Source organism: Eleutherodactylus coqui, chromosome 2 (genome assembly GCF_035609145.1).
Source record: "Eleutherodactylus coqui strain aEleCoq1 chromosome 2, aEleCoq1.hap1, whole genome shotgun sequence".
Lineage (NCBI taxonomy): Eukaryota > Metazoa > Chordata > Amphibia > Anura > Eleutherodactylidae > Eleutherodactylus > Eleutherodactylus coqui.
The window spans coordinates 314,161,403-314,176,852 of NC_089838.1; the positions used below are offsets into that span (position 1 = coordinate 314,161,403).

At 46.2% G+C, this 15,450-nt stretch overlaps 1 protein-coding gene across 1 annotated transcript in view; it reads right to left on the reverse strand.

Moving 5' to 3' along the window:
- Positions 1-15,450, reverse strand: part of LOC136612873 (potassium channel subfamily T member 2-like) — a 195,272-nt gene that overhangs the window by 113,049 nt on the left and 66,773 nt on the right. The gene's annotated exons all lie outside the window — the stretch shown is intronic.

Below are 15,450 nucleotides of genomic sequence, written 5' to 3' on the forward strand. Positions count from 1 at the left end.
ATAACTAGTGGCACTTTATATGCCGTAGCCCAGCCAATCCGAAGTCTACAGTCTATGTTTCACCCAGTTAATTGTTGATGGTTTGCTCTGGATTACTTTCAGTCACAGCACGAGCAAGCAATTTTTCAGACAGCAATACTCAATGTACCGTAATTCACACACTTTCCTGTCCTTAGTGAAATTGCAGAATCGAATGCACAGAACATTTCATTGCTCGTACTGAATGTACTATTTCTGAGAGGCTGATCCATACAGACAGAATGGATTAATACCAGCTGGGCGCAGAAGGGGTCATTTTCTTCCAACCCGACCACTGTAACTGCATCCGGTTTTATTTGCTCAAATTGTATGGCGTTATAGAATTGGTTATGATACACTGATGGCCACTTTATTAGAGACCCCAGTCTAGTAATACTTTGGACCTCCATTGGCCTTCAGAACTGCAGCAATTCATGATGGCGTAGATTCCACTAGGTATTGAAATCGTTCTGCAGGATAATCGGCCAATGCAGGTGTAAGTCGGTTAGCACTGTTTCCCCTTATAAAGTGAAGCGGTATGCAGCCGCAGTGGTATGTGGCCGACAGCGGAGCTAAGCTCCGGCCCCTCTTGTTCGAGAACCAGCCAAGCAGAGGGGGGAGCTGTCAGAGATGCTCAGGGCACCTTGTAGAGTCGCCTCTCCCTTGCCAGGGCAGAGGGAGTTAGGGGTTAACAGAGGTGCTGTGAAGTGTCTGGAGCAATCCCTGCTCCTTCCATGATGTCCGGCTACTAAACCCTGATCCCTCCCCCTTGAGAAGCTACTGGAAGTTTCTGGGTGTAGTGGGAACCTTATAAAGATCTGCGCTGCGTCACAGAGCTGGAGAGAGACAGTTATAGCAAAGAAACGCAGTAGTGTGTGCAGGATTGTGAGCCGTGGAAGCACAGCAGCAGTCCCAGCCTCAACAGCAGCCACCAGCAGCAAGGACTCTTGAAGTGGCGGAGGCCGCAGAAGAGACCCAAACAGAGACTACCAGTAAGCTCTGATAACCTGGAGGCCAAGCTTGCAACATGTGATGGAGGATCAGCTGGACCCTTAGGGCTAAGGACTCTGCAGCATATGGGTACATTTATATTTAGTCCCTGGCCAGGGTGCGGGACGCAGGCCCAATGGTACCGTGATAAAGCGAGTATAGTTACTATGGCACCATTAGTTAATGCAAGACCTTGCAGGGTAATCGTTGTGTTAGTTCTATGTTCTATGGTTATTATGTAGTGTTACATTATGAAACCTGTTTTCTATGCCATGTAAAGGGACAGCAAGACAACTGGTCAGGAGGAGGTAGATGAGGAGCAATGTGATGCAGGGATTGTGTTAGGTCGGCTACCTGTGTCTGCCGCCCTCTTGCTATTCCGGGCAGACGCGGGCGTCACTCTGCTTCCCTTGTAGGACTGTACTCTTTGCTTCTACTTTCTATCAGCACTGAAGGAGTTAATTCTTCTCAGTGCTCACATCCCAGCTGCAGTTTAATAAGCAATTACCCCCCTTCCATTATTTAAGTGAGCTGGGGACCCTCCTCTTTGCCTGAGTGTTGTTGTGTGTTTGTCCCAGACACCCAGCATACACTGGTCCTGTCATTGACTATTTTGTCTACTTTATCCTGTATGTTTATTGCCTTCCTGTCTTATGTGTTTGTCTCTGTTATCCAGCACAGCTTTCCTATCTCTGACTTTACTGTCTGCTCGACCCTGTACTTATGTCTCTGTATACATTTGTCTGCTGCTAGATCCTGTCTCTGACTTATTGTCAGTTCTTATCCTGTACTTGTATCTGTACCCTGTATGTTTGTGGTCTTCCTGTCTTTGTATCTTATCCTGGTGTGTTTTGCTTCTGCTGCCAGCACAGGTCCTCTGCCTTGCTAGTGTGTCTGCACCATTCCGTCTTGTTATTTGTCCTTGTCCCTGCTCCGTTATCCCCCCCATTTGCTCCCTGACGGTCCTGTCTCTGCTTCAGTTTCTGGCTGAACATCCTGGCTGTTTGCACGGTGCCTTGCACTGGTGCTTCTGACCCCGAGGGTCAGCTCCAACCACACAGGGACTACTCCAAGAGGTAGCAGCCTACTCGGCTCTCTGCAGCGGAGACCAGATCCCTGTACAGGGGTTAAAGGGTGAAGAATGGGGAGAGTCATCAAGATATCGCCCTTAAGATTAGCCCAAAGTCAAACCTGTTGGTTGGCACAGTGGGTCCACACTCGCTGTCCCTAACAGATTGAACCACTAGTATTGTATGATGATCTCCGTTTAATACATCTATGACGTGGTAGCATTCTGTGTGTAAGGATACAGCTCCTACGGGGTGTGAGAGGAAGGGGCTTACGGCTAAGGATGATGCATGTAGTGGTTATGTCTCGGTCAAGAGTTTCCGGATCGTTATGTCAAAAGTCAGGTGCCACTGCCCATTAGAGAAGATGTGAAGATGGTGTATGTACCGATGCGTAACGCAGGTTAATGTGAACGTATAGACTGCATAATAGAAGATTAGCTATCGTCACTTCAGAAACAATACTAACATATGATGCCTAGTTATTGAGTAACATATAGAGGGTATCTGCACTTTCAGTCTGTAGCACTCATGCTCCTTTGGCCATTTTTGGCTCCTCAGCTGCCAGGAAGAGCCAAAAATGGCCAAAGGAGCATGAGCGCTGCAGACTAAAAATGCAGGTACTCTTTAAGTACAAGAGCCCTCCAATGGAGTGAAGCCATGTTTATTCGGACTGATGTTCAGTAATGTGATTTTTGTGAAAAAAGTATTCACCGCCTCAGCCTTCATCTGTCATCGCCGCGCCATCATATAACCTGCAACGCGGGCAAGTACCACCTGCCTGTTACATGGAGAAGAAGCTTCCATCAGCACGGTACAATAGAATTTGGATTCTTCTGACCAGCCGATGTTCCTCCACTGCTCAGTGATACAATTTTTGCGCTCTTTTGCCCACTGGAGTCTCGCCTTTCTGTTTCTCGTAGACACAATGGCGCTGGAACCGGTCATCGGTTGTTATAGCCCATCTGTGCTAAGAAAAGACGAGTTGTGTGTTCGCACAAAAGAGTTGGAGCCCCAGCTGCAATCTGCTTGACCGCGTTGGAGGGTCTGCATGGCCAGATTTACTTTCCCATCATCTAGCCGTAAGTTTATTGTAACTGCGTGCTGTAAGCGATGGCCAAGCATATGTAATGGTGTGCAGCAGCGTGTGGCGGTGGCAAGTGTCCATGTATGTAGGAGTGACTATTGATGCTAATAAACTGTGTTCTTCCCGCACCTTCTGGTGTTTTGGGTCCGGACGCGGAGGAGCTGCTGCCTTGTGCTTTGTAGCGACGCGGCCAGCATTGTGGTGTAAATCCCCTCACGTGCCGAGCCGTCCTCCACAAGCAAGCCCAGAGACGATTCTTTGCCAAGCAAGCCCAGGTCCTTATCACACCTGCCACACATCGCTGCCCCCACTGATCGTCTGCATTGCCATTGCCATACAAGATAAGAGACTATTTCCTTGCTGTTGCCAAGTTCTTCCGTAAAGTTGAAGTATCACAATGTGGGCCTATAAATATGCCATGCACCATTACATCACCTGTGACCAGTAGGTCTTCACAAAGCCTAACCCCTCAGCTGGAGCAGGGGGTCATCAAGTGGTAGCTGTGAGTGGTCCAGATTTTGAAATTGCCGTCGGTCCCAATCTCCCTCGCCCATCCGGTGAGCCTGGGTTCAGTTTACATCTGCATCAGCTGTTTGTCAGAACGATTCCTGACATCCTCCTCTGACTCCTTTCGTTCACTAGCTGTTTGCATCCACAGGATCCCCTTTCGCTGGAAGAACTGGTCGTCTTCTGTTATAGCCCAACCGTGCTAAGGAACGACAAGTTGCGCTTTCGGACATGTGAGTTGGAGCACCACTGTTGTATTCGGCTGCAATATCCTTGACTGTACATCACAATTCTTGACATTCTCCTCTGACCCCTTTCGGGGATGAGTTATTTCTATACACAGGTTCCCCTTTTGCTGGATGTTTTTATTCGATCACGCCATCTTAATATACTCACACTGCTGCATGAGAAAACCCCACATTGTTGGCAGTGACGCCCCGGCTAGTCTAGCACCGATGACCGGCCTCAATTGAAGTTGCTCAGATCTCTGGATTTTCCCATCTACAGTGGGTTCACACTGAAACTGATCCATGGAAAACTTGTCACGTGATTTTATGCTGCCATAGTGTCTAATATTCAGTGTATAAACAGGCACATGACTGGTTAAACTAAATGAACGTGGTCTATATTAGTCTTCTATCCAATAACTTAATGTATAGATAAAATTGCACAGCATACCAATATGTGTCATATAACGCAACATCCAACAGAAAGGCATCGGAGACATAAATCACCATTCTGTGACATAAAATACAATTTTGTGATATAAAATGCCAATTTGTGACACGGAATAACCACAAAAATAATCAGGCAGGGCGGGTACAGTCTAATAGCAATAGAGAATAAAGTAATAATTATATATATATATATACACATACACACACATACACACACACACACACAGAGCCCCTGAAGAAAACTGGAGTGATGAGGACTGCAGGGACGAGGAGAGGTGGATATTTAGTTACCACACGGGAGACTTACCTGCTATTCTGGGTTCCCTTTTTTGGGACTTTCCTGTGTAATAAGCGTTCCTCGTAGGCGGTCCTCATAGTATTTTGGTTAAACTATAGTTCACTATGCTTTATGTATGTATGTGCTGTTTCTTTATGGATTTTATGAAACAGGTGATGTGTACATGGCTTAAGGCATCCTGAGAGTTCAAGGTTCTGTGGAGTTGGCATAAGAGAGCGCAGGCCTTCCGTACAGGTGGTTGTGACGCAGTGGGTTGTCGGTACGTTTGTGACACTTTGAGAAATTCCGGACAAGACCAGATTCAAGGTGTTTGTTTCCCGGGAACCGTGTGCCGTATAGAGACTGTTGCTGAAGGACAACTTAAGCCGTGAACTCGCACCCATTGGTTACTGCCATGATCAAAAACTAATCTGGTTCCGCATTAAAGACGTATGTATCGGTATCCTGATCTGTTCAGCAAGCCCCATACTGGGGAACGTGTGACGGGGCATATTACAGCCTCCATGGTGCTCCTGATTACATCATCTATGGAAATCTGGTTTGGGTGGGACCCTGGGTTGCCTCATGGACTGATACCGGTAAATGGAATCCTAAGTCTATGTCCGTTCCCGATGTGCTCATGCTTGAACCTGTAGCCCCATGCCATGTAGCTAGGGTTGCCACCCAGCTGGTAAACCCCCGGTCTGCTCGGTAATTTACTTTGGATGCCGATGCTGGTATTTATATTATTAGTCGGTAAAAAATAATTTGCTTGTGTGAGCTCCTCAGGCCGGCCAACAACCACAGCAGCTATAACTCACACTGGAGTTCCGGTCGCTGCAGTACTTCGTGAACTTGTGCACTCCTCTCCCCACCATCTGCGGTCCTGCTCATACTGTATGCAACGCAGATTCCGGGAAAAATAGTGAGGATCATCTCTGAGTCCTGCAGCGAAATCCCGACAGGAGCTTCATGGTGAGTAATAATACCGGTACTTGTAACTATGCTTGCTGTTGGAGGTTCAAGGGTGTGGAGGGCACATAGAGGAGGTCCTATTACTACTTTGGCCAGTAAAGGGTAACTATTACTAGAGCCACTGGAAGGGGCTACTTGTCCTACTAGAGCCATTAAAGGGGACACTGGGACCATTAAATGGGACCCTAATACTACTGGAGCCACTAAAGGGGCACTGTTACTACTGGGGACACTAAAGGGGGTACAAACAATTCTGGGGCCACTGGAATAACGGAGTTAAAATCATACGTTGTGATAAACCACGGCCCCATTTTCCTTGGCCGGTATTTGGTGGTAACAAAGATGACAATCCTATATTCAGGCCGTAGGGGCATTTTACCTGGAAATGCCAAGAGAGAGGACAAATATGCCAATTCTTATGAACTTTGCCCCATTGATTTGAACACACTGGGCACAACTGGGCAAATCTGCTATACTGTGTGATGCCTACTGCAGGGCCAAAAGAGGGGGCATGACAGCGATCCTTAAATGGTCCTGAAAACCCCGCTCTAATTAGCGCTATCACCTGGCTCGTCACATTGGGCGACCTGTGGCATCAGGACACGCTGCCCCATGTTCCTCCCAGCAGGAAACCACCGTACTGTTATCAATTACATAAGGCGCCAGCTGCTGCCCTGCCATAGCAAAGGAACTGTTGTTCTGGTATTGCAGTCTTTACCTCGACTTAATTTCACCAGCTGCAGGCGGCATTGTCTGCGTTAACCCCTGCACTGCCGGGAAATCTGGAAACACAGCGAAGCGCAGAAGCAGCAGAAGATTGCAGTCATCCAGCGTGACCGCAGATTAGATGCATAATCAAGGGAACGGCAGAATGACAACAATGTCGCTCTCCGTAACATAGGGGATAGCTACTGGAAGATTGGCACATGCCACCTATGCGATATTGATGAATGATACTCTATCCTACGTGATAACTATAGCTAATGTGTGATGCCATATTATATTTCATGTATGGCAAAAGTGAAGGGGTTTCTTAACCACCAATAAATATTGAGAATGAGGGGGCAAAAACTTATCATCCCTTTGATGTAGGTGGAGAGGTGGTGCTACCAGCTTCGCCATTGGTGCCAACAAAGACCCTGCCAATTTAAACTCCCCTAAAAATGTCTGGAAATCCTGTTACACGCGCTCCACGTGCAGTAAATGTTAGCAAGTTCCCCCATAACGCTGCCAAGTACAATTATATGCTACAGTGCTCCATTACAGTGCCATGCCAAAGCGTCCCCTTACCAATACTCTGCTAGTAAGTAACAGCCACAGTGCTCCTGCAAAGAGTAGGAACCTAAAGAAGGGATCTAATGTTATATGCCGCTGCTTTAATCCTCAATTTCATGCTCAGAGCATCCGTTTGACAAAGCAGCGGAGTTTAAGGATTCGCTCTTGCATGTGGCTGGAACGCAAGTTTATTGCCATCTATGCCTGTCATGCCACAGTGTTCTCCTGAACACCAGTTATAGAGCCCCCATGAGGTTCAGCCCCACTTCCCTATCAGTGATTCCCACAGAGTCTACTTCAAGGCCATTCCACGTGTCTTCATGAGCACCGGTCATAGTAAATGAATGAGTATCAACCTCAGTGTCTCCATCATTACCAGTCATGGTGCCCCTAGAGCCCATTAGAGCCAGTGATTCCATGAGTTCCAGCCTCAGTGCCACATCAGAGCCAGTGTTTCCATGAGTGCAGCCTTAGTGCTTCATTATAGCCAGTGATTCAATGAGAACCAGCCTCAGTGCATCATGAATACCAGTTATGTGCCGCTGCTTTATTCCTCAATTTCATGCTCAGAGCATCCATTTGGCAGAGCAGCTGAGTTAAAGGATTCGCTCTTGCATGTGACTGGAATGCACGTTAACTGCCATCTATGTCTGTCATGACAGTGTTCTCATGAACACCAGTTATAGTGCCCCCCATGGGGTTCAGCCCCACTTCCCCATCAGTGATTGCCACAGTGTCTATACTTCGAGACCATTACACATGGCTTCATAGTAAATGCATGAGTATCAACCTCAGTTGGCAACCATCATTGCCAGTCATAGTGCCCCTATGTGTACCTGCCACAGTGTCTACACAAATAGTACTACCAGCCTCAGTGCCCCATTAGAGCCAGTGATTCCACGAGTTCTAGCCTCAGTGCCCTATAAGAGGCAGGGATTTCATGAGTACCATCCTCAGTGCCACATTAGAGCCAGTGATTTCATGAGTGCCAGCCTTAGTGCTTTATTAGAGCCAGTAACTAAGTACCAGCCTCAAGGCCTCATGAATACCAGTTATGTGCCGCTGCTTTAATCCTCAATTTCATGCTCAGAGCATCCGTTTGGCAGAGCAGCTGAGTTTAAGGATTCGCTCTTGCATATGGCTGGGAGGGTCCAAGTTAATTGCCATCTATGACTGCCATGCTAAAGTGCCCTCATGAATACCATTTATAGTGCCCCCTTTGAGTTCCAGCCCCACTTCCCTATCAGTGATTGCCACAGTGTCTACTCAAGACTATTCCACGTGTCTTCATGAGCATGGGTCATAGTAAACGCATGTGTGACAACCTCAGTGTCTCAATCATTGCCAGTCACAGTACCCTCATGTGCACCTGCCACAGTGTTTACACAAATATTACTACCAGCCTCCGTGCCCCATTAGAGCAAATGATTCCATGAGTACCAACATGTGCCTCATAAATACCAGTTATAGCACCAACCATGAGTATCAGTCCCACTTCCCTATCAGTGTCCATTTCTAGACCACTCCCTGTACCCCCATAAATACCAGTTCTATTACACTCTTGAGTGTCAACCTCAGTGCCCCATGTGTACCCATGACAAAGCCCACAGGAGTACTACTACCAGCCTCAGTGCCCCATTAGAGCCAGTGACTCCATGAGTACCAGTCTTAGTCTCCCCTCATCAGTGCCAGTCACACTGACCCTATAGCCTCAATGCCTCATGAATAACTGTTACAGTGCCCCCATGATTTTCACCCACATTCCCATCACTGACTATACCAGGTTCCACTTTGAGATGAGCGATTGTACCCCCATAAGTACCAGTCACAGTACCCTCATGAGTGGCAACCTGAGTGCCTCCATGTGTATCAGTTGCAAAACTTACACGAGTACTACTACCAACCTAAGTGCCTCGTCAGAGCCAGTGACTCCATGAGTGCCAATCTAACTGCCCCAACAATGCCAGTGTCATTGCATCTAAGCCAGTTACAGTCACCCTATGAGTATTAGCCACAGTGCCTTCCAAATACCAGTTATAGTGCCCCTAAGTGTGCCCGATTTCCCATCACGGACATCCCCAGTGTTCATTTTCAGACCAGCCCTTGTGTCCCCATAAGTACCAGTCGCAGTATATTCATGCCTCAGTGCCCCCAAGTGTCTTAACTAGACGTAGGCCCTCCCATGCCTTTCAGCGCATAGGGTGACAAAACAATGCCCCCATGTGTACCGACTACAAAGCCCACGAGTACTATGACCTGCTTCAGTGCCTCATCAGAACCATTGACTCCATGAGTACCAGCCTCATTGCCCCAAGAATGTCAGCCTCAGTTCCCCTCATTAGTGCCAGTCACAGTGCCCCTATAAATATTAGCCTCAGTGTCTTCTGAGTGCCAGCTACAAGGCCTCTTCATCTGTACCAGTCAGCACTTTCTGCTGTTCATAGTCTCTAACATGCAAATAGGGGTCACATCTTGATGATGTAAGTATGGCCAACTAGGTGACAAATGGTTAAGGGGTTAGAACACATGACTAATGGGGGAATATCTGGTTTACTCTTGGGGTCAGTAAAAAGACTTGAGGAAAGACAATTCTGTGAGGTGCAACAGGAGGGGGGTGTACTTATTTTGGATATATGAATGTTACCGTGCCTTCCATCTTGGTCTTCAAAGCCGTAGGTAGCCATTATATACACTTTGGCCAGGGCAGGTGGCTAAGAGCCCCTGATTACCTGAGCAGTTACTTCAAAGTAGGCCAAGTGGTCTCAAGTGCGTCCTGACGAGAGTAGAGCACCGTCCTGACAATTAATTCTACAATCTGTTCTCTCTGGCAGGATACGTCGTGATTTCATGCTTGAGAAGAAAATGAAAATACAGTTTATCAGCCCAAACCGTGAGCGAGGGATGGCAGAGAAGATTAAATGCTGGCGCGGAAGAAAAGAAAATGGAAGTTATCTATCCAGAAAAAGAGAGGGAGAAAGAGACGGGAAATACATTTATATGGATGACAGTGAAACGCGTGTCCTGTGAAGCGTGCAGAAGCCATGATGACACAAGTGGCGGGGTTGGCATGGAAATGAGAGAACAACATGGAGGGGATTTCACGTGAAACGCCAGTTGTATCTCTACGGGAATAAAACAATGAGTGCTGCTCCCCAGTTCATACAAAACCTTGAGTCGTGCTTTTCTAAGTTGTTAAAAAATTCTTTATCTCTACATACTATCACCTCTGGACAGCTGGGTGACAACCAAAACGGCCACCAGCTTCCTCATGGGTTGTAAACCAGTTTCCAAAAGTGCTGAACTAGCCACCATATTGGTTGTCACACAGCTTTCCTGGAAACAGATGTAGAGTTTTTAGGTGCCCTATTAATGAGCGTGCTCAGTTTCTTCTAGATACACATGGCCACTGGTGAGCGGACAATCCTCATTTTCAGGATCGGTGGAGATTCTAAAGATCTGACACCCAACTATCACTTTATTATTTCATGCCTAATGGACTCCCCATAATACTGCTGCTTCCTGATCATGGTGTGGCGGTAGGGGCAGGCAACTCAGGAATCAGCGTACGACGCTACCAGGCTTACAAGATAGTCTATATATTTATTTTAACAAATAAACAAGTTGTCGTAGAAGCTTCTGTTAATAGGTAAAAAATCTGTGGTTATCCAGGAACGTTAGACAACATAACTGACCATAACTAAGAGCATACTTAGCTATCACAAAGATCAGCCAAAACCCTTCAACTGTAGAACGCGTCTAAAAGTAACACAAGTGTTCTTCAATAACTTGTCTGCAACTGGCAGATGAATATGTGTTCCTCTCGTGTTGGCTTGATCTTGCATACTTCAACTTCTTTTTAAGTCACTCCCCGTGTGCACACGTCGGGCCTTTTCCTGAGGCCCTACCTCACTTACATATCTCTAGCAAGTTCGGCACCGTAATGTAGGTGACACGCCTTTGGACATCTGTTGGGGGACTCCAATTCACAAGCTGTAGAACGATGTGACTTCTTTTTAGCAGTCTCTCTAGCGATAGGTAGTTCCTGCAACTTTATTCTCTCAGTGGCATCATTTCTGGAGCACTCCTCAAACAACAGCTGCCTCCTTTCTTATGTCATTGTCCTTCTCTAACAGGCACAGATTCTCCAGGACACATCCTCCATGGCTCCCAAAGCCAACTCCTCACTCCTTTGGCAGCTCCCTCTCCTGGCAATGTAGTGTCTCTTAAGGCTCAATACCACTGAGATTGCTCTCCACCTTGCAGCTCTCTATGATCTCAAGTCCTCCAGATCTCCTCATCTGACCTCTGTAGCCATTTGCACAAAATTCTGTGACTTTTTTTTTAACGTTCCTCGCCATTTTCAAAAACTCATTTTATTGTCAGCAAATGGAAACATCCAAAAGGCTGAAAACTCACACAGATCTATTCATTTGGTTTCAGGAGACTTCATTAGGGCTGCAATCAGACGGACATATATGTAAATTGCACCTCAGAAACTCGGCAAAATTTGCATCGGACAGCACATGAAGATCCAATCTGCTTGCTGACCGATAACTAAGCACTCCGCACATCGCATGTACTATTCCTGCTCATGAAAACAGATGAGAATAGGACATGCAGGGACTTCTTTCGTATGGCTCATCGGTCCATGTGAAAGAACGGCCATGTGAATGGTCTAATTGGTTATAATGGGTCACTGGAATATATGGACAGCACATGGCCATATTATACAGCTGTCTGGAAGGTCCCTATTATGCGATGGCTCTATCCTAGTCCTGCCTAGAGCCTCTACCTACCATAATACATGTAAACTGCATCTGTGTGAGCGAAAGTCCCTGGCAGTGACAGGTGGTATGGTCTCCTGGTCCAATATGAGCTCAGGAGGTATCCCAGCATCATTTACCCCACAACCAAGGGCACATCTTGTGGGGTTAATCATCCTATGACCCACATCAGTCTCTAGCCAGCATAGTGAAACTGATCGCAGAACGCATACTTGGGGAACTCATTGATAAGATTGTATGCTTCAACTCTTTTGGTAAGAGGAACAGTGATGAACACAATCATAGTTGGTTCACACAACAGGTTACACCAAACTTCCAGTTACCGGGATTCTTTCTCAAACTCTCAACTGCACAACGCTGAGTCTTCAGCTCTCTATGGCGGAACAACTTCAACTCGCTTGCTGTGTCCACACCTCTTGGTCATAACCTCTTAGGGTCCTCCAGAACATCACCTCACATTACACCATTCAGTTTTAAGGAACATACATTGGTTTTAATAACAATGCACCAAAGAAGTGCAAGAGCACGCAACTTAAACAGTGGAGAAGATACTAAGCAATACCATCGGCCTTTTCTTACCTCCCCGCTACATAAGCAAGTCTCGGTTTTTCAGTACACTCCTATAAATCACAACCCGTAGCCAGCTCAGGGGTATCTGTCCTCCTTTAGCTCGCCTTAGGACATCTGAGTTACAGTTTGACAGGTACACCGCCGCTTTAAATATAACTAGGATACGGCGGGGATTATCCTTGCTGTAGCTCGCAACATCGATTTACCCCAAATGCCATCAAATCAATGGTGTCTGACATTTGGCCTGCAGACAAGATATTCCGCTCTGTCATTTATGGCAATGTCAAATGTGACATCAGCAGAATACCAAGCGGTCAAGAGAGTGAATTCTGCAATCCTCTATCAATCAAAGGGTTGTACTAAGGTTGTGGGGTCAGGGCGCCTTCACACGGGACAGAATATTGCCCACGATGCTGTAGAATATTCCGCTGTCAAAAACAACAAGTCTAAAGATGGATTTTGGGGCCCTGAGCAATTATCCACTCTAAGGACGCGGCCTTTTTTCCCCCCATTTTGCTCTCCTCACTTTCAAAAAATGATAACATGTATTTTTCCGTTTCCATAGCCACATTAGGGCTTGTTTTTTTTGCGGGAGAAATTGTATTTTTCTTTGAAATTGTATTTCTCAATGGTACAATTAAGAGGTACCACATAATTTACTGGAAAACTTTAAAAAATTTCTGAGTTGAGTGAAATAGAGAAAATACTCAATTCCGCCATCTTTCGAGGAGTCTTGATTTTACGCCATAGACATTGCAGAAAAAAAGTGATACCTTTATTCTATGGGTCGATACAATTACTACAATACCAAACTTAGATAGTTTAAAGCCTCATGTCCACGGGGAAAATCAGATCCGCTGCAGATTCTACATGTAGAATCTGCAGCGGGTCCCTCCTGCCCCGCGGACATGAGCGCTGAAAATAGCAATTTAAAAGCATTTACCTATCCGGCGCGGGCGGCGAAGCTCTGCTCTTCCTCACGGCCGGATCTTCATTTTCGGCCGGCGGATGAATTCCTGACGCCGGCGGCACGTCGCCGGCACGTCGTCGACGTGTCGCGCGCATGCGCCGGGCACATCCGCCGAGCCGAAGCAAGGGAGATGCGGCCGTGAGGAAGAGCAGAGCTTCGCGGTCCGCTGCGGGTGAGTAAATGCTTTTAATTCCTATTTTAGGTCTCCCGCGGATCCGGACGGCTTCCATAGGCTTCAATAGAAGCCCGCGGGAGCCGTCCCCGCGGGAGACCCGCATGAAAATGGAGCATGGTCCAGATTTTTTCATGCTCCATTTTTTTTTAAATCACTTTTATTGACGATCCGCGGGTATTTATCTACCCGCGGGTGGTCAATGCATCCCTATGGGGTGCGGATCCGCGCGTGGGAGATCCGCTGCGGATTTTAAATCTCATTTTGCCCGTGGACATGAGCCCTTACTTTTGCTGTATTACCTTCAAAAATTAAAATACCTTTGGAAAAAAATAATTTTTTTTCTGCCGTCATCTTCTGACCGCCATAACCTTTTTTTGCCATCTATATAGTTGCGTGAGGGCTCGATTTTTTTTTCAGGATGTTCTGTACCTTTTATTGGTATCACTGTGACTTTTTCATCGCTTTTTATTACATTTTTCCTTGGAGACGTGGTGACTAAAAATGCAGAATTTTTTCACTGACGACATTCATCGGGCGGAATAAGTAACTTTGACAGTTAAACAACGTTTAGCCTAGTGTGACTCTGGGCAATTTTTGAATTATCTGTTTCATTACTTTAATAGATCGGACTTTTATGGACGCAGTGATACCAAATATGTTTTTATTTATTTAGTTAACTAAGTGACACTGGGGAATAATTTTGAACAAAATTTTTGTTGACTTTGGTTTTTCAGCTGATTTAGACTAAAATAGGCATGCTGATTTTAAAAAAATGCAGTTCGTTTTCTTCTATCACGTCAGGATTTTTCTCTACAGCTTATCTTAACCCTTTCCAATCCAATTTGTATCCTGGTTTTCCTAGGGGGGCTTACTCTTTTTCTGCCATTATACAACGACGCTATCTGCTGGCTAAAGCCAGTACTGCATGAGGTGACACATTGGATAGGCTCCAATAGCAGAGAGGCTGGCAATATACAGTAAGAGTACCCCAACGGACGTCTTCCAACATCGGAGCTGTACAGCCTTAAATCATAATGTCTTAAGACATCAGATAGTGGATTGGAAAGGGTTAATGCGATTACTCAAGCCTGGGTTGAGCGGAGCAACAGTGTTCTCTTATTGGCCAAGAGCGAACCTCCCTTGAGCGGGGAGGTGTGGAGGATGACCATGACGACCAATTATTTGCCTAGACTATTCAGTTATACCTGTGACAGAGTAGTGAGGGGTTTATTTACACACTTATTTCCTTTCCTTCAGATCTTGTCTGCATCCGCTATTTCTCATCTAAATTGCCTAAGCAGCCCTGATTCCTTTTGCTGTATCTGTGGCAGTGTCACCATTCGCAGTCAAAGGGCGAACATCAGCGCATTTGTCAGGCAAACCTATTATGCGTATTTCAAAGTTAAGCTTAGTGGTCAAAATAAGTCTTGGGCCTCACAAGATGAGCAACAGTGTGTCAAGAGTTTACGGATGTGGGCGAAGGGAACACGTGATAAGTTGCCATGTGGTAGACTTATGGTTTGGCGAGAGCCAAGAGATCATTCCACTGACTGTTACTTCAGGATGTAACAAGAAATGTAACATCGAGTCTCCTAGTCAACCAGCAGCTGTACCTCCAGTGTCTCATTCAGATGAAATCCCAGTGCCAGTTTTCGTTGAACTACCCTCTCTTGAAGAACATGATTATGGTGAAGAACTGACAGCAATGATAAAGATTTTGTAATTGAAGATGACATAGTTCGTAAGGGATTTAATCAGCATGAGCTGGATGATTTGGCACAAGATCTGGGACCATCAAGAAGGCTTCAGAGCTCCTCAGGACTGCATGAGGAAAACCTGCTTGAAAAAGGAGTGAATATATCCTACTTTCGATCCAGAGAAATTGCATTTCTGCAACACTTTAGAAGTGACAGTGGCTTAGTGTATTGCCATAACATACGTGGTATAGTAGGGAAATCCAACCTAAACCTTAGCTGACTGCTGACTGTTCATTGATAGCTCAAAGCGGAGCCTAAAGTGAGTCCTCCTCCACAATGGCAATTTATTTGGTGTGGTCCCAATTGGCCATTCAGTTTCTC